This window comes from Podarcis raffonei, chromosome 11, assembly GCF_027172205.1.
Source record: "Podarcis raffonei isolate rPodRaf1 chromosome 11, rPodRaf1.pri, whole genome shotgun sequence".
In the NCBI taxonomy this organism is placed as follows: Eukaryota; Metazoa; Chordata; class Lepidosauria; order Squamata; family Lacertidae; genus Podarcis; species Podarcis raffonei.
Window position 1 is genome coordinate 8,723,612 of NC_070612.1, and position 19,250 is coordinate 8,742,861.

Genomic DNA, 19,250 nt, shown 5'->3' on the forward strand with positions numbered 1-19,250 from the left:
GTGCTTTTACTATCTCCCTCTTAACAAACTCCCAGCCATCATGAACTCCCTTTCCTTTTAGTATTACTGTCCATGGGATCTCACCAAGCACTTCCCTAAGTTTTATGAAGTCGGCTTTCTTAAAGTCAAGAAATTGAGTCCTAGTATGCTTGGCTGCTCCTTTCCGCTGTATAGTAAACTTCAGAAGAGCATGATCACTCGCGCCTAATGATCCTTCCACTTCTACCCCACTAACCAGGTCATCAACATTGGTTAGGACCAGATCTAAAATGGCTGTTCCTCTTGTTGCTTCTCCCACTTTCTGGACAATGAAGTTGTCTGCAAGGCCAGTGAGGAATCTGTATATATATACACACACACACACACATGTACACCAACCCACACCCACACCTAGATATATATACATACACACACACACACACACACATATATATATATATATATATATATATATATATATATATATATATATATATATATATATGTAGGTATAGATACATGCATTCCCCCCCCCATTTGCAGAACCTTGTGATTAATGTTCAGTGTGCTTTTGTAACTTTTGACGTGCGTTATCTTATTTCATTTCATTTGTGTTGCGATTAGCAATGAACCTTTTCACTCCTGTCAGCGGCCGTTGGGAAAAGCGCGCCAATTTCGCCCTCCCTGAGGGAAACCCGTTGGAGTCGCGCGAGGGGCTCCGCTTTCCCGCCCAATGCGCGCGCCCCGGGAGCCGCTAGGCGGCGCTGCCGCGGCTCGCGCGCCCTTGCGTCAGCCGCTCTTCTCCGCCGCCTCCCTCTTCGCCTTTCCCCCTCCGACGACGAAGCCGCCGCCGCCGCCGGAAGTGACGCCGAAGGGAGCCGGAGCCGAGGCGAGCCCAGCGGCCTCTCTCCTTCCCTCCCTGCGGTGACATTTCCGCTCCCTCCCCGCTGGGCCGAGGAGGAGGAGGAGGAGGAGGAGGAGAGGGCGAGGGCGAGGGCGAGCCGGTGGTGACGGAGGGAGGACACCCGGCCCCTCATGCTCGAGCTGCTCCCTTCCGCGGGGCCTGAGGCCGGGAGGAGCCTCGGCGGCGGCCCTGGTGGTGAGTGACCCCCTTTTCCAAGCGGCCCTCCTTGAGAATCCAGGCCCCACAGTCGGGGTGGGGGGGATCCCCGCTAGCCGCCCCCTCGACCCCTCGGAAGGCTTGGGGGTGGGTGGGTTCAAGAGCGCGCACGGCGGCAAGTTTTGAGGCTCTCGACCTTGGTCGGCCTCCGTTTTCGCCTTGTCGCCTGGCAACGCTTCATCCAAGCCCCCCCCCCCGCCTCAAATCTTGAGGTTTAAAGAGAGGGGCCAGGTGGAGAGGAGGGCTGCTCTCTTTCAAACCCTCCCCCCCTCCGCACACGATTCGTTCCTTGGTGGTCCCTTTGCCCCCCTCACCACCTCAAAAGAAACCAGCGCTTCTCCCCGGGGTGTAGCTGTTTATTGAGGGGGGGTGCATGCGGGCCAAGGGGGTCAGGAGGCAGAGACCCCCCCCTTAAGGAAACCTGCCTTGTCAGGTTTCCTTAAGATGAGCGGGTTGGCATGGCCCTGTAATTCTGCACACGGTTGAGAAATGAGGAGATCGGGGGTGGGGAATGTTAGGGCCAGGGTTTTTTTTGAGGGGGGAGGACTGCACCAGATGTAGAATTAACTAGCCATGACTCTGCTGCTTCTCATCCGCTCCATGCCTAACCTTGAAATAGTGAAATCTCGAGGAAATAGCCTCATCTCCCCTCTTTTGTGTTTTCTTGGAAACTTAAGAAAGAAGGGGATGGGTGGCTTTTCCTTGAGTCATTGCTTCTATGGGGTGATGGTTTTCTCACCTGTAGCACATTCCACCCACCCACTCTTTTTTGCTTTCCACCATGGACAAGCTGGCTGCCTCTCTCTGCCTCCCCAACTTAAGTCTGTGCCTAAGGGACATCATCTCAGAAGTTTATTCCTTTGGTTCCAATCAGATCTGTTAGTAAATGTGTTTAACATGTATGATAAAGAAGTTCTTGGTGGAAAGAGAGGGCCTAATAGAGTAGCTGTGAGAGATCAGAGGGTGTTAAGTATAGATGGGGAACCTAGGCCTCTGAATTTTGTGACTTCAATTCCCATCAGTTCCAGTTAGTAGGGCCAGTGGTCAAGGGTGATAGTCGAACAATACCTAGAGGGCCACAAAACCCTCACACCTGTGGTAAATGAAAACCATGAGCCTCCTTCTATGAGGGTAACTTTGTAATCTTTCTTTCATTTTGGAAAGAAGCAGGGATACCTCCTTTTCTATTCACTAATGGAGCTTAATGTACTAGAGTGCACTTTTCCCCAGATACAAGATTGCCGTGATATGTGTATGTAGTGGCAAGGGAGGTGGAGTTTGCTCAGACACTTTCTATGGGTCTCCCTTGGGGCAAGTTCAAATGCAGATATATTGGCCAGGTTCGTACGACACTGTAAACCATAGTTTAATTTATACTGTGAATAAGGTGAATGGCCAAACTGCTGGTGTTTGCTCTTGAAATTACAGGCACTTTGTGCCTCCCCAATCCTGCCTGTTCAGAGCCAGGTTGGCTTCATGGTACAAGTTCTCCAGTCAAACAATGAGTGGTAAGGCAAACAAACGGCGGCTGGTTTGGAGAAAGCAAACTATGAGTATGGGCTCGCACATGATGTGAAGCCTTCTTCTGCTTTGTTTCCTCCCTGGCGCACTGAAGGAAAGAGCTGGGGAGCAGTCAAGTGTGATCTTCGGAGCAGCAGGCATTAGCTTGCTGCTTGTTCACCGTAAACCGTTGTATATTTTAAACTCTGGTTTTAAGTGACATGCAGTCCAGGACATTCTTGTTAATCCATCCTAATCCACTTTTTTCAATTGAAAATTATTCCAGATTGGTTGTTAGTTATTATTTCCTTTGCGGCATGGTGATCTGATCTGTACTGACCTCCTATCCCTTTATAAGGCTGCAAAGATATTAGGTGTTAAACCTTTTCCCCTTGCCCTCGTCTCTCCCTCCCTCTCCCCATTCCTTTGAATATTTTATCTACCACTGTTAGCAAAGGTGGAAACAAGCCAGAGGTGTAACTGAAATACAACTGTCTGGCTTCAAGTAAAGAATTCCTTTCAGCTGGGTTAATGACAGTAAATGATAAATATAGCTGCTTTGAATTTCTGTGACCTGACACATTGCTCTAGTGAAGTTTAATTTGTAGATTTAGCAACTATTTTTACAAGCCCTGTGGGCTGTTGAGTAATAATAGTGACTGCTGTAGGTCACTTAATCAGAAGAATTTATAATGTTGGAGGACATCATTTTTTATGCTTAGGGCAAAATGTATGATGTTATTGATGAGCCCATAATTCAGCATCAACAAATCATTCAAAGCAAATGTTCTTCTTGCAATAGCCAGAGGACCAGTACATGCTTCTGTTTGTAGAGTGTACACAAATTCAAATAAGAGTTTACTATTTTGCAAGTGACAACAAGCCAGATGTCCATGGACATGATGGGTTTTTTAACATTGGTGAGACCTCTGATGTAACAGGACAGCAGGAATAGAGTGTGGATGGGCTTTTGCAATAATTGTGGAAACCCAAATGTTACCTTGGTTTGATTATTTTTATATACTTAGCTCATTTTAAATTAGTTCAGAATTTAGATAGCATTCTAACATTTGCTGCTGTTCATTCACAAAGTGTAACATTCTATATTAAAGGGCAAAATGTGCATACTTCAACAATGTCAATTTTCTTTTAGGAGCTGAATTAAGGATTATAAGAATCTGTTCACTTGGTTAATAAGTTTTTCTTTTTTTAAAAATAGCTGTTGAATTCATATGCCGTTTCTCAGTATTCTTCTTTGAGCCCATTTAGCTTAGTTACAAGTTTGTTAACAAACATTGTTAATAACACATAGAGCTGTCTGCGACTGGACCTAACAGTCAGGGGTCCCTTTACCTTTACAATTGGAACCTAGTTTACATACTGGTAAAAAGTAACTTTTTGTTTCTTGCTACAGTTGATTGAATGGAAGGGTAGTTACGTTTCTGTGGTGTTTCTCCAGCATGGGTTCTCAGAATAACATGGACGTATACACTGATTTTCCTTTCCAGCCAGAGCCCCATTTTTTGCATCAAGCGTTGTCTAGAGTAGGGCGGTTCAACTTTTCATACCAAGTGGACCACAAGTGTACTTCAATACAGGACTTGTGGGCCACACACTGGCCTGTTGCGGGGGGGGGGGGATTTGATAACCCCACTTGTGCTGCCTTCCAAAAGCTGGCTAAGTGAGGTGTTGGACTTTGGGAAGGTGTGAGGATTCTGACAGGGTCCTACAGCCCTCCCACCTCCTTCCTAAAGCTGAGAAATTGCTAACCAGGCAGGAGCACTCTAGGACCTTGTCAGAGTCCTCATGCCTTCTTCCCAAAACCAAGAGCCTTGCTTGACTTTCAGGAGCAATTCTTTGTAGAATGTGAGGAGCTGTTGTGGCAAGGAAACCTGAACTATCTCTTCTGTATGAGTGGGGCACCATGTGCAGTGCTTTATATTCTGATCCGTGACTACAGAATGTGGGTTAGAATCCCAAACGCAAATGAAGAGCCTTCATGTTTCATTTATACATATTTTCTCTTTCTGTTGGATTGACAGTCCCTAAGCTGTCACTTTCCCCTATGTGGATAGGACTACAGCAACAGCAAGTATGAAATGTTATCTGATACTATCCCCTAGTGCTTGAATGGGACTGGTTAATTTTTTCAAAAGTATTGCTGTTGCTTTTTAAAAAACACATATGTAGGTGTGAATGTTGTTAATTTGCAAATGCTGTAGAGAAGGGGTAGTAGTAATCTGCTGCCCTGCAGATGTTGCTGAACTACAACTCATTATCAATATCATCTCTTTATTTGCAGCCATCTGACCATTTAAATGTTTTATAACAACTAACAATTGACAATAAATAACAAAACAAAGATGCAGTTGAATGCAACTAAAAACCCAGAATTATAATGCTAGCAGTTTGTGTGTGTATATATAGCCATCATAAGTGGTCTAATATGGATAGCCACATTCAAAAACTTTGCTGCTTGCCCTATGACTGACTTATTGGAGCCCTCAAGCAGACTGTAGATCAGGCACCCCCAAACTCGGCCCTCCAGATGTTTTGGGACTACAATTCCCATCATCCCTGACCACTGGTCCTGTTAACTAGGATGATGGGAGTTGTAGTCCCAAAACATCTGGAGGGCTGAGTTTGGGGACGCCTGCTGTAGATCCCTCCTAGCTTCTTGTTACAAGGGCAGCATTTATTGTTCATTTGTGGTTTTATTGTTTCTGCCTTCTAAAAAATTGAAAGGAATAGCACGAAACCTTTCTGAAGTATTTTAACTCTGGGGGATCCAGCTTGTGAGGACATTTTGAGTTCATTTGCTGTTGATAACAGACTCTGAATAAAATAAGCTGCATAAAGGACAAATATATCTTGTTCTAATTGTGGGGTTCTTTCCTCTGTACTTTAGTCTTCCCTAAAAGCAGCAGAAATATTTTTCTGTCTCAAGAGGGGAGTTCTCAACTGATATACTGAGAATGACTGAGCAATAAACTTGAGGAATACTCTCATGGTTCTTCCATAGCTGGAGGAGTTAATTAGTGTCTGTGTTTGGCTAGGTATAAGGATCAAAGAATTAACACTGAAATATAGAAGGCTGCTCAAATGTGTTAAACATAGCTGCAAAATTAGAAGTGTATCATTGATTATGATAACTATGTTTTAATATTTTACCAAGATCGGTGGTGATGGATGTTGGATAACATGATCTGCAAAGCACCTGTACTGTGTTGGAAGCACTTACGGAAATGTTTCAAAGTACATGTTTACGCTAGCCAATAGAATTGAAAAATATATTAAAGGTAAAGAGAAAATGAAGCTTTTTGCTGTCTTAGAGAATGTAAGCATTGCAAATAATGCTTCTTAAATGGTTTTGAAACCTGACAATTTCCGTCTTTGAATTATTTAAACCTCTGTCTCTTCAGGTTCTAATTATGGGACACCTCATCCCACGCTGGCTAGTGAAATAAAAGAGAGAGGAACAGAATAGGTGTACCTTTAACCATCACTGCGAAAGTAGTTAACTGAAATGCTAAAAGTGGCATCTGAGGAAATGCAATTACACCTCAGTCCCTTCCTCCTTTTGTAGTGTTTCATTTTGCTTTTTTAAAAAGAGAATAAACATGTAAAGGCAATTTCCTTCCAAATGCCCATTTTTCTTTGCAAATATATGCCTTAGTTGCTATTTCTCATAGCTGCTTGTAGAATGTGAACTTTTGAAGCAGAGAGACCAAGTATATGGTAAAAGGTCTTAGCTGTTCTGAGCAATATAACTGACTTGCTTGCGATATGTTGTTTATCTGTGGTCAGTGATATGAGGAAGTTGTGTACCGAAAAGAGAAACTGATCCAGAGTGGATTTTTATTACTTGGCGACTTCAAGTGTAATTTTATCAGCTCTTGTTAATGGTGCTAATTTCCTAGTAGTGTGTGTGTATGTGCTTTTTGGAGGAGGGGATGAAGTGTGAAAAAGTCACAGAGGAGAACAAAAAGTGGGATAATTGGCTTTACTTATCTATTCACCTGGGACGCGGGTGGCGCTGTGGGTAAAACCTCAGCGCCTAGGACTTGCCAATCGCATGGTTGGCGGTTCGAATCCCCACAGCGGGGTGCGCGCCTGTCGTTCGGTCCCAGCGCCTGCCAACCTAGCAGTTCGAAAGCACCCCCGGGTGCAAGTAGATAAATAGGGACCGCTTACCAGCAGGAAGGTAAACGGCGTTCCGTGTGCTGCGCTGGCTCGCCAGATGCAGCTTGTCATGCTGGCCACGTGACCCGGAAGTGTCTGCAGACAGCGCTGGCTCCCGGCCTGTAGAGTGAGATGAGCGTACAACCCTAGAGTCTGTCAAGACTGGCCCGTACGGGCAGGGGTACCTTTACCGTTACCTTTTTATCTATTCACCTAGTTATGCTATTCAAAAGTCCCCAATTGCCCTTGTAATGTAGTTTTTGTTACTTTAGATCAGAGGTTTTCAACCTTTTTGGGTCCACGGCTCCCTTGACCAACTACATTCTTTTTGGGGCACCCCTGTGGGGCTCAGGAGCCCAGTTATGTCACCCCTTGCCTGCAGAGCTGTTAGCCCTTCACCTTTTTCGAACGCCCTCCCTTGTGGAGTGTGCCTTCACCCTCCTCTCCTGTCCTTGGGAGTGCTTTGGGCAGCTACTGCCGCTGTCCCTGGTCTCTGAGCTGCCTCCCCTGCCCCAAAGAGAGGTGCCTCCCACTGCCCCACAGGGGCCTGGGAAGCACCCCCTGGCTAGCCCCAGAGCCACCATTTTTCTGGAGAGCTGGAGAGCCAGGGCTGCTGGAACAAACAGCTGAGCAAGCCTTTTGGAGGCAGAGACATGAGAGGGCATCAGAGGAGGGAAGGAAAGAGGGACAGAGGCCAGTGTTGCCCACAGCACCCCTGACCATCATTCAAGGCACCCCAGGGTGCCACGGCACACTGGTTGGAAACCACTTTTTTATTTATAAACATCCCTGTATTTTATAGACTGGCATATAGCACTCAGTTTTCTGTTTAAAGGGTCCACATTTAGGAAGATATTCAACTAAGCTTTACTCAGAACAGACCTGTTGAATTTCATGGCCCTGGTTTAATCATGGTCTATTTTGAGTAAAACTTAGCTGACTGCCACCCCTAATTATGTAAGCGTATTTGCAAAAATAAATGACAGCATTTAGGATTTCTTCCCTTCTTATCTTTGGATAGTGTTCAGTGTAGGGGAATAGGCAAAGTGGTTGATTTGGATATACCAGACCCAATTTCAGTTGTTTGCTATGTCATTAATTTCACTGGAGCCATTAGCTAACTCATAGCCAAGCATACCTCAAGTGGTTGTGAAGATAAAGAAAATTCTAGCTGTGCCACCTTGAGCTGAAAGAAAAGTGAGATAGATTTGTAACAAATTTGGGTGTAAATTTGAGTTAATGAACTTTCAGTTTTGGGTTTTTTAAAATATAGCAAACAGTAAAAAAAACCAACAACCACAAAGTAAGTGTGACAAGTCTTTGTGCAAAACTATAAAGTTGAAGAAATTAGTGGAAACGTGCATTAAATGTCTGGGTAAAAAATGGACAAATTTGCAGTACAGCGGCATTTCTGAATTGGCAGCTTTCACTCTTACCGGTGCTGATTCCTTTGCTTTCCTGAAAAGTCTAAATGAAGGGTTGTAGCTGGGGTAACAGCTGGCAGAGGAACAGTTAAGCAACCCCCTCCCTTTCCCCCCAAGTCGGCTCCCCTGTGAATTCCTTCCTCCACTTTGCACATCAGCAGCAAACACAGGATTGGGAATCCTGTAGTTACCACCAAACCTCTGGTTTAACAGAGCTTAATCAATAATATGCTTTTTCACGCATGCAACCCAACCCTGTGCATGCTTATGCAATTGTAAGTCACAGAGTTCAGTGGGACTTTCCCTTTGAGTAACTGTATTTGGCTTAAGAGTTCAGCCCTAGAAAGGAAAGATAGTTGAAGTTGGGGTTTTTTTAATAAAAAAAACTTTCAACTCCACTTCAGCAACTCTGCCCACTTCAATTTAAGATAGAGCTTTAGTATTGCTCTTTAGGGCTTAGATAAAACTAAGAATTAGAGTTGCTTGACTCCGTGGGTATCACTGCTATGAAATATCATCCCCAAGTATATTTATAGTGTGCTTTCAAAAGTGAACTAACGAAACCAGGTAAGAAAAAAAACTTGCTAATGTCGCTGCTTATCTATATTATTTATATTAGTATGGCTTTTTTTAAAGAGTTCCACTACAGAAGCGCTATTTTTAATAGAACTATTCTCAGTGGTGACGGTGAGCTTCTGCTACAAATGTGATAGCAATAAATACCTAGCACTGTAAACAATGTCTGTCTTAGAAGCAATCCAAGATACAATTTATTTTGGGATTAATAAATAAGATGATTCCTCTCATGTCTGTTCCAGCATAAACAGAGTCACTATGCTAGCTTTAAGGTTTAGATTGTGAATTTACAATACACCTTTTCCTACGTCAGTTACAGACTGCAGCCTACCGTTATAATCAAAAACTTCTAGACAATCTGTTGTATTCAGTAACTTGTTTTCAGGCATGTCTTCTAAAGATTAGTACGGCTTTCCTTTTTGAGAGGAAGTGGTCAAGTACGGTGAATCCCCATGTGTTTCTGTCTATTGTCATTTGCATTTGTTGCTTTGTAGATACTCTGACTTTGGCTCGGTCCAATGTATTGTTTGAAATAGGAAGGATTTTCTTAAAAAAAATTTTTTTTTTACATTGAAAAAATGTTGCAGACCACTTTCTCTTGGAGTCAAGGTTAGCTGCCTTTAAGGTCTGTATAAGAGTTACCAGTATGTGTCACTGGAAAGCTTGTGTACTTCTTAATTTGATCGTCTCAGAATAACATGACAAAGACACTATTGTCAATTTTATTATACTAGCTCAGCAACAATAATCAAACTATGATCTCCATAGAAATGTTGTTTTGTAATATTAAAAAATATATACTGAAATTGTAAGTGGTGCAATTTGGGTATTTCTTTACAAAACATCTAAACTTCAGGGAACCTATTAATTCAAGATGTTACAGTAGGACTCGTTCTTGCACAATTACAGTTGTTGCCCAAAGCATACAGAAATGAAGTAATATGTGTGAATTTATTTTATAGCATTTGTGTTTCACCTTTCCGCCAAGGAGCTCAGGGCAACATGCATAGGGTAATCTCGTATCACAGCATCTCAGTCCATATAGGTAATCTTTGTCATTTCAGCCTGTAGCGGTAGATTAGGCTGAAAGCTAGTGTCTTGCCCAGAGTCACCCACTGAACTTCATGGTTGAGTTTGCACATGGGCCTTCCTGATCTAACTCCCAACACACTGGGCCCATTTAAGTTGCATGTTGAATTAAATGTCTATTTCCAAGGTTATTTGACTTTCCCTTTCTTAAAGGTTCATTGCTAGTTGCCATACACACTCCTAACTCAGGGATTTTTCAGGTGATGTTATCTTCAGAGTTCTCTATCCAGGTCTGTGGTTAATTCTAATTTATGTAAAATGTTTGCATAAATTTCACCAGTTTTCAATCCAAATTTTAGTGGCCCAAAGGATAGAAAGCTTGTCTTTCCTCAGATGTTAGGGCCCTGAAGGTTTTTTTTAATTTTTATTTCCAGAGCAGCATCTTTTAGATTTTAGTTGACTTTCCTTTACTTACTGTGTTAAGAAAAAATCAAGGCTATAGCCTCTGAGACATCTGTTTCTAAATGCTTACAAGCTTCTAATATGGAGGCTTACAAAGTAATGAGGGTACCCTTTGCAGAAAATGTATTAGCCCCCTTTGGCATTTTTGTTTGTTAGTTCCAACCAAGCAGTCTGTTCTTACTTGGCTGTGTTTCAAATGTATTCTTCCCAATTTTGTGTGTGCGTACTGCTTTGATACTACCCAGTTTGAAATGGCATTGTCTTGGGTGCTAGTGCAGCCGTCCTTCGCTGGAACAAAAAGCGCTTATTTCTCTATACTTTACTGATGGGAAGAGATAAATGTGTTTGTTTTGGAAGACTTTCGTCTTGTTTTGTATCTGGGACTTACGTAATGGCTTTACCAGATGACTGACTGTGGGCTTGTAATTGAGTTTTATTTTATTTTATTAATGTTTTGCCAGTCCAGGGGGAAAGGGGTGGATAGGCAGTATAGTCTATGTTTTATGGGTGGAGAGACGATCATTGTTGTTACCGAAGGGTTGCTTTATGATACTGTTATTGTTCAAGTTCAAATAGTGAAGGTTAGTGTTATAGGAAGCTCTGAAATAACTCCTGGAGCCTGGTCCTAAGGAGTCCATCTGAGAAAATGATTTGGTATTTCCTGCCTCCTACTGGTCAGAGGGAAAAAGTACCCAATATAGTGTGGCACCTGCAGTAATTGCAGGAGGACAACTTTGCAGGTAACAGCCTAAGTTGACCATTTCCTCAGTGTTTGAAAGTGGTCAGAATTATCCACTTAGTAAGGGGCCTGAAACCTGAACCAAGGAACTTTGGCTGAATCTACTCCAGTCTCTACTTCACAGATGCTACTGTGTTGTCTCAAACAGCTAAGTAAAATCTGTGCTTGCTTCTACAACCATCTTTTAGTTTTATGAGACTATGGAATTGTAGAATGCAGTGGTGATATTTGTTTACATTTAGCAGGACTTCAGTGAAGTCTTGACAGTTCAGTTTCAATGAGGATTTTAAAATCATCTGCCAGTTTTCAATCCACCCCCTTTATTTGCCAGTTTTGCCTAGCTTTTTCAATAATGTATTCCCAGGAATAGCAGAGCCTGTGCTATAGGAAGAATTATTAAAGTCTCTGTTTTAATGTAGCCAGTGTGATGAATGGGAAAAGGGTATGGTTTTTCATGTGTTGTTTGAGAACAGAGTTGAATGCAAGTCATCTCAATGCAGTCATCTCCATTAACTGCTGAAATTCAAAATGTCAGTTCTTTGAGGACGTTTAAGGCCATGGGCTTGAACTAGATCTTCTGTTTACATGAAGGACTTCTCTCACTTTTGATGGCAGTTGATGAGTGCTTAATGCTGTGCCACAGAATAAAAGCTGTAACTTTAAAAGCCTCCAATAGAAATTGTAGAAACACCATGCAGTATGATTAAAGACACCTTTAAAAAAATCTGTAGCCTCAAGAAACATCACGCATCACCTGTTGAGTTGCTTATACAATTGTTCTTTGGACAAAATGCACCAACTAGTTTTGATCTTTTAGCACTCTACAAATTAAACTTGATTTAGAATTTTGAATTCAGGGATGTCCAGTTTTGAAAAGAAACCTTAACTAGGTACTAGACCACTGTTAGTGAAATTGTTATATCAGCTCAGTGATAAGGGTAAACAGTGCTGAACCCTCTCAGCTTTTAAAAATAGACTTCGAAGGTGTAATTTCTACTTCATTCACCTCATTGACTGTAACCCTTACCCTAATGGTGAGCATGTTTGGAATTATGTGACAGATTTTTTTTCTTGTATCGTATTCTCAAATTTCAGTTTTTTTAAACAAGGAAAGGATAGATTTTAATAAGATCATGAGAACAGAAGCCAGAAATAAGCCTTCAGAGAGAGCCTGTGGCCCTCTAGGTTTTGCTGGCTTAAACTGATAACTCCCAGCATTCCTGATCACTGGCCATGCTATCTGGGACTAATGGGAGTCATAGTCCAACAACAATGGAGAGCCACAGGTTCTGCATCCATGACATAGGTTATATTTGGCTTGATTCTGTAATCCCATTGCTCTGGGTGGAATTCAACAATGCGCTATGTTGAATGCTCTGCCTGAGCAAGCTTACCAGATGGAGTAATCCCCCTTCCTCTCCATGCACTGTTCCAGGAGGTTTCCAAAGCCAATTTTGGGGTGGGCATGGGGAGGAAAGGAGGGAAAACCCAATTGCGTAAGTAGAAGCCCTTACACACAGGGCTTCTTACGGGACTGATGAATCCCACCCTCTGTTAGGTTGCTTTCTGTGATTTGCTGATCAGATGATCCTCCTTTCCTGGCCCTTATATCTTCTCCACTGGGGATTTAGAAGCCATCAAGATCATAACTGGAAACCAAAGAGAAATGACAGCTCCTTTTTTTGCTTCAACAAAGGCTCAAAGATTAGAATATAATAAGAATGAGCACATTGATTTACCATTCAGTTATCAGTAGGTGCAGTAATTTTGTAACATGCAATGAAATGCACCAGTTGAATGACTACCAGTTTGACACTTGGTTTACGGAAGCAGTTTATTTTCCTGAATCATCAGGAATAACTTGTACTATCTTAAAGGATGTATGTGTGAAAAAACTGTGGAGCTGTTTATTCTTAACACACACAAAGGCCCTGAACTGACAACCTACAACCGCAAGACACATGCAGTTATTTGTGGTATCTTTATACTGACAGGCAAATGTTTACTTATTTTATATTGCATATATTTACGTAAGTGTTTACCTGTCATTTAGTAGCATTTCAGCTGTCAGAATTTCATGAGAATAATCCAGCACAAAGATACATAATTGCCCACTGCCATTCATTGAGACTTAACAGCATGCAGATAAAATCTTAATAGTTTACAGCAGAAGGATTAGTATCATCAGGTATTGCCCTGAGGTGAAAGCTTATGCCATGCAACCCTGCTGCCACTTCAGCATAACAAGTCAAATACAATATTGGTGGGATATGACATCTATTAACTGTAACCTTGCAAACGATCTCTCCAAATCTATGAATGCTACTTGTTGGAAATATTGAGCAGAATTCCTAAAATGTTGATTGAGGTATTGACTCCAGGAATGTAGACAGAGATGCTCAAATACCATTTTAGCAATATTTGGTGTCCTTAAAAGAGAACTGTTTTTACCCCAGAGATCTTAATAGTTTAATTGTCTAGACACTGAAGTTGGGAGGGAGATGTCTTATGTTGCAATGTTAATATTTCAGAATTGCTCATGAGTTGGTTATTTGTAATACAGGAAATGCTTCATTTCATAGCTTCTGTAACAAAGGGCAAATAAATGCACCTCCCTATCACTGCATTTTTCCTCTTGAAGCTGCACTGCTTTTCCAGCCACAAAGTGGAATGTCTCCATTGCATTGGTGTGATGTACTACACAGAATGCTTAACTTGGGCCAGGGAGATATGATTGATTGATTTTGATATGTTTGTGTGGCACAGAACACCCCAAGTTGACACAGAAAAAATAAGGAGTTATCAATGGCCACTATGTGGTGATTCAAGGCTTAAATTCCACCCTAAATGACATTTATCAAACACAGATGTGTCAGCAGTTCCAAGAATAGGATTCCTTTCTTGATTACATTCATCCTTATTTGTGTACTCCCCTAAGCCCAAGGTAGATTGTCATATTGTGAGCCCTGTTGGATCAGTCTGATGCTTCAGCTAGTCCAGCATTTTGTTTCTAACAATACCTGGGGAAGTGTGCAGGCAAGATGTGAAGGCATTGACCCTCTCCTCCTGTATTTATCCCAGCATCTCTTACTCAGAGGTGTACACTCTCTGACATCCCATTTAGCTGTTATGGCTGATATCTGTTGATAGACTCTTTCCTCCTTGATGCTAAGCAGTTGAATGGAAAAAATAAAACAAGAAGTACAATTTCACACTACAGACTCATAAGCAACTTGCCGTTTCACTGCCATGATATGTGGTAATGACCACAAGCTTAGATGACTTCACATTAGAAATTAGAAATTCATCAAGAAGCGAAGGGGCTCCTGAGTTATTTTAAGAGGTTTTCCCCCCTATCCACTCTATTCATGTTGTTTATCATTTAAAAACAAAAAACCAACAAATGACCCCCTACATTTTTGTTTTTCTAGATTTAAAAACCCCCAGGAAATATTGCCAAGCCTTTCCACATGGGTAAAACTCTCCAGACTCTTGATTATTTTAATTACCCCTTTCCTCACCTTTTCCAGTCGTATGATCTCTTTTTTGAGATGAAATAACTAGAATTGCCCACTGTGTTGCAAATGCAGTTGCATCATACCTTTTTTCTCAGCCTGTATTGAGTGTTTGACTAGCTTGGCACAGTAGCTTGGGCTTTGAGCTTTTTATATTGTGCCCACACCTTTTAGATTTTGATGGGCAACACCCTATGCCATGCCAGTGGATGTGATGGAACTTCCTTTTCTCTCCATGTTTGGGAGCATCCCTCAACCCCCCAGCGCAGATTAGAGGGGTCACAAGAGTGAGGAGAGGAAGAGTTAAGTCTGTTTTAGCAAGTGGAAATCTGTTAATCCGAATGTGGTGTCCCATTTACATTACTGCCCTATGTTTCCACCTTCTTAAACTTTTATTAAATATGATGTAGCTTTCAAAATGCACAGGATGTTCTACAGACAGTAATAAATATACTTCCCCTCCTCTTAGTGCTGGCTTGGGTATATTGTCTGCTGAGCACTAAATAGAAGCAGTCTGTTTTCTTAACCCTCATTTGTTTATGCAAAGCTAGCTGAAATAGTGCTCTAATTTCATCCTTTCATCTCTTGTTTCACTCATCTAGTTTCACTCATCTAGTTGGACAGAGTAGAGCCCACTGCGTCTAGGGTGGCTGCTCAGGCTAATTTATTAATTGTCTGGTGAAGTGCCAGAGTAATTTCCCAGAGCCTTTGGTAGAATGGGGGCAAAACATTTCCTTCCATAAAAACTTGATTTCTAAACTTAGTCTTCCTTAAACTAAAAACTCGTGAAATATTTTTTTTGAATGCGTGAAATGCTCTACTTGCACAGCATGTTCAGTGTGCCTTCTATAATAATCTTCAATCTACAGCATTAGAGAATTCTAATTGTAAGACATATGCAGCATAAGTAATAGATCTATTAAAATTATAAGGCATATGCAATATTATTAATAGATCTGTTAATACTATCTATTAATCCTGCGACTGGGACTGTTTTCTGTCCATTTGTTGTGCTTGTTAATGAACAATCAGTCAATCAATCAATCAATCAATCAAGGCAGCTTACAACATACGAAAAAATTACATTATTACAGACATAAGTACTCATAAACAAAACAAAAAACATCAAAAGGTACATAGCCAAATTTAACAATTTCCACATAAATCATAAGATCTAAAATAAAGATACAAAATAATAATAATATCAGTAATAGCAACAACCTCCCCCAAACAATACCTCAGCTCAATAATAGTCTGTTCAGCGACCTTTGCTTTTGAAGCTGGAGTCAGTTAGGGCACCACCCTCCCAGGCCAGGTGAATAAAAAGACCTGCACGGCCGGGAGCAGGTCTTCCAGGACTCACAGCCAAGATGAAGCATTGTTCTCTGAATTAGTTTTGTTTGCCTTCAATGACAACAACATATAGCTAAATCAGACTGGTTACATATGACATCAAATAAAGAATGTTGATGAAGCAGCGGTCAATGGGAAATGCAGATGCCAGTGAAGTGGGTAAGATTGGGGTAGGTGGTTTGATTGGGGAACTCAACCCTCCAAAAGGTCGTCTTCCACACCAACTTGACTCAACCTTAGTTTTTGAAGAAAAGAAGCTAGCTTTTAGGTTTCTTTGTGTTGCAAGTAATTTTAACTAGATATGAGCGAAAGTATATACCTAGGTGATTTTGCTAGAATCCTGGCTTTGCAGCTGTGACCGTAAAGAAAATTGAGGAAGAAAACGTGATGGAAGTATAGAATCATGGAGTGGAGATGCATCATTTTTGCTGCACCCCTCTATTGCAGGGATAGTAGAGCCTATGTCCTTCCAGCTGTGGTTGGATTCCAGTTCCTCCCATCACTCCCAACCAACATGGCCAGTGGTTGGGGATGAGCAAAATTATAAGCAGATGGAATTTTTATTTGCAGGAAGGTACTCTTCAATTTTCCCAGGATTGGGACGGGAGCCCACACACATAACCTACCCTACTTGAACTAGTCATCCTTACCATTTTTGCTGTTCCGCATCAAGTAATGCAGATGTGGCTTGTCATCAAAACTCAGTGAGGCCTACTTGGAGAAGCTTGACAAGAAAACTCTTCCTACAGCATTCCAATTCCACCCCAGTACTGTACTTAAATTAGCACTCCTGTTGTAACTCTCAAAACATTTAGTAAGTGCTAGACTTCAACTGAAATGTCTGGTTTCCTTCAAAGTTATGACCTAAAAAAAACACTATGAGCCTTTTTACCAGCTTAAACCTGCAGAAATACATTGAAAGAAAAATGAAGCCTTCGCTAACCATGGCCTGGTGCATCATTGTAATATATTTACATCTTTTTTGGAGTTAATTGTAGCCTTGCACAGGCGTTGACTGATTATCATCACGTGAGGTTGCTTGCTTTCGACCTTCCTCCGCCCAACATGTACATAGTGGGGTTTGTGAGAGAGAGGATGCAAGCACTGTCCTGTTCTTCCCTTCATGAGGAGTGAATGGCTTTATATGGATAGTGAGAATGTTGCTTTTACAGTCATAATGAAGCCTCTCAAAATTGGATGATTATTATTTACTTCTCATGAGGCATATTGATGTGATTTACAACATTGCATGTTGCATTTAGAAAAAACAATTAAAAACTCTTAATTATACATGCATACATACATACATACATAACATTAATTCAGATCCAGGACAAAAACCAACTGGGATAAAGATTGATGACAAATTACAGCAGTTGGTTTTAATTTGGAACCCTATTAGACATCCACTCATATAGTGACCAGAAGGTAAGAGAACGTTATCTGAAAATAGCAAAGATAGGTCTCAATACAAAGTTCAGTGACCACTGGTGTAAGAAAAATACGTGGGTATGCCATTGTCTAAAGTTCATGCACTTGTCTTTTCTGCAGTCAAGAATTTGGCTGGACACATGTGAAAAGGCTGACTTTTGATTAAACACGTGCCAGGGTTAAGTAGTGAATCTTGCAAAATTTCAGTTTGTGGTTGGTTACTGATGTGTCAGCAAAGAGAGCTGGTCAGGCAGGCATTTACCACTGTCCCTTGTTAAATAAAATGACTAGACTTAAAAAAATATGGAGTGCTTTCCCTCATTTTTAAATGTACAAATGGTTGTTGTAATTGCAATTGTAATTCTAATGCAGCATACTCATAACCCAGAGAGAAGGTTAACTGTCGGCTTATGAGTAAGGAAAATGCATTTGTGTTCCTGCGCAATAGACAGGTTATGCAAAGGAGATAATCTTCAGGAGTATCTGCCATGCTTGTGGATATATACATACAGATAGGGAATTCTATATAATGAGAAGAACCTACTGATTCGGTTTCACCTTTCTTGAAAATTTTGTTGAATGATAAGAACCTGCTAAACTTTTGCTGGTTTTGTTTGTTTGTTTGTTTTGCTTCGTTTAAAAAAATTTTTTTTTACATGTGAGTTTTTGTTTGCTTTTGTAGTGAGTTTGGTGGTGAAAAACAGCCAGAATGACAACTTTGGGCACTCAAGTCTTCTGTCTGCAGAACAGGTGCAGCAGTGACAGCAGTAGCTGAAGGGTGAGTCCTTATCTTATACTCTTCATGTACAACAGCTCTTTTCATCATCTGAGCATGAGAAATAACAAGACAATCCATAATGTATCAATTTTATTAACTGTCATAGATAAGAGGCAGTTATCGCATCAAATAACTATGCAGCAAAAAACTGAGCTTGTAAGTGGTAATTTATTTCCTATTGCATATTAACTGTCAGATTGGATGGGCTGTATCCACATTGATACTCACAGTCATACTCAGAGTAGACCCACTGAAAGTAATGGACATAAGTAACTTAGGTATGTTAATTCATATGGCTCTACTCAGAGTAGAACTTTGTTAACTACAACTCCATGTGTGTGAATTTAGCCTGAGACAATTGCTGCTTTGATAGCCACTAGAAACAGAAGTTGCTAAATTAACTACCCACTCTCACGTGGTTGAACTCTTCTGTGTGTTCTTTGACTAAATATTGTATAGAATCTTTTAAACTGTCTTAGCTTTAGCTATGTATGTCCAGTGTATGCATTTTGCTGTAATTCATTAGTACAGCATGTGTTTTGCATGCAGCAGGTCAGAGTTCAAGAGCTGGGGAAATCTACCTGAAGCGTTAAAAAGCTAACGTCAGTCAGGGCAGACCACGGGTCAGAAAACCTCAGGCCAATTGCCTTAAGTTTATTTGTGAGGAACCTTCTGGGGGCTGCATGCAATGGCAGGTGTTACCAGAGGCAAAATGGGTAGAGTAGTGGCTGTGACTTGGTATTTTTGCATTCCAGCCTTGCAAAAATCATGGTTTTTACGCTTGCACGCAACTCTCTATCCTCCACTTAGGCTGCAGATGTGTGGGATTGTGACATGTCACATGTCTTTGTTTACATTCTAGCACTGATTGTTGGAGTCTTGTGAGCAGAAATTGAGATACACTGTTCCGTTCTGTATAGCTATTGCTTTTGCAGTTCTCTCTCCGAGGAAGAAAGACGCAGAGAGAAGCCATATTTTCTTGGTTTTGTTACATTTGATTTTGTGCGCAATAAATTAGGCTTAGATGTTACACCTCAAGGCTCAGCTTCTGTTTGGACTCTGCTAGTCGTGTGCTCATGTCCTTGGAGATGGGTCACATCAGCCTGATGGGACACTGGAGTGATGATGGGCAACGCTGCATTGTAGGGAGGCACTGGCCTTG

At 41.4% G+C, this 19,250-nt stretch overlaps 1 protein-coding gene across 9 annotated transcripts in view; it reads left to right on the plus strand.

The window, feature by feature from the left end:
- The first annotated feature begins 822 nt into the window (after positions 1–822).
- The window catches only part of ARK2N (arkadia (RNF111) N-terminal like PKA signaling regulator 2N), a 55,933-nt gene continuing 37,505 nt past the window's right edge, over positions 823–19,250 (plus strand). For 3 of the 9 annotated variants that reach the window (XM_053407591.1, XM_053407587.1, XM_053407594.1), the window contains exons 1-2: positions 825–1,078; positions 17,993–18,088. The gene's annotated coding sequence lies outside the window, so the exon portion shown is untranslated. Of the gene's footprint in view, positions 1,079–5,772; positions 5,899–6,014; positions 6,113–17,992; positions 18,089–19,250 lie in introns of those variants that run through there. The other 6 variants (XM_053407592.1, XM_053407595.1, XM_053407588.1 and 3 more) reach the window with 5 other exon arrangements.